This window comes from Phalaenopsis equestris, unplaced genomic scaffold (genome assembly GCF_001263595.1).
Source record: "Phalaenopsis equestris unplaced genomic scaffold, ASM126359v1 Scaffold000452, whole genome shotgun sequence".
In the NCBI taxonomy this organism is placed as follows: Eukaryota; Viridiplantae; Streptophyta; class Magnoliopsida; order Asparagales; family Orchidaceae; genus Phalaenopsis; species Phalaenopsis equestris.
Window position 1 is genome coordinate 299,848 of NW_018164893.1, and position 401 is coordinate 300,248.

General features: G+C 41.9%; 1 protein-coding gene across 1 annotated transcript in view; it reads left to right on the top strand.

Annotated features, from left to right (window-relative positions):
- Positions 1–401, top strand: part of LOC110027837 (callose synthase 9-like) — a 217,076-nt gene that overhangs the window by 135,384 nt on the left and 81,291 nt on the right. The window lies entirely within an intron of this gene.

Below are 401 nucleotides of genomic sequence, written 5' to 3' on the forward strand. Positions count from 1 at the left end.
AACTAGATAAGGATACTTTGTCGAAAACGTGATTATGCCAACAATCTCCTGGAAGCAGGAAGGCATCTTCTTCATGAAATGAACAAAGCATAGACTAGGCAAAGAGTTTAAGCTTTACAAAGCACATTATTGGATAGAAAATTATGTGTTGGTAACAGATCGAGACCTTGAATTTGAATCGAAGGTCAAGGTTCTCTCATAGGAGAAAGGTAGGATTTCATCTTCAGAGAGTTTGAGGCTTGCAGGAGGAGTCACTGACGGCGGAATAGCCCACAGAGGAGAGACTAGTAGTGTTAGAGTCTATAGGAAGGGTTACCGATGGCTGAAATTTGTAGGAAAGGAGACCATCAATTGCAATCTATTGGGATGGATGGAGACCGCAGAGTGCCAAAAATTGTAGG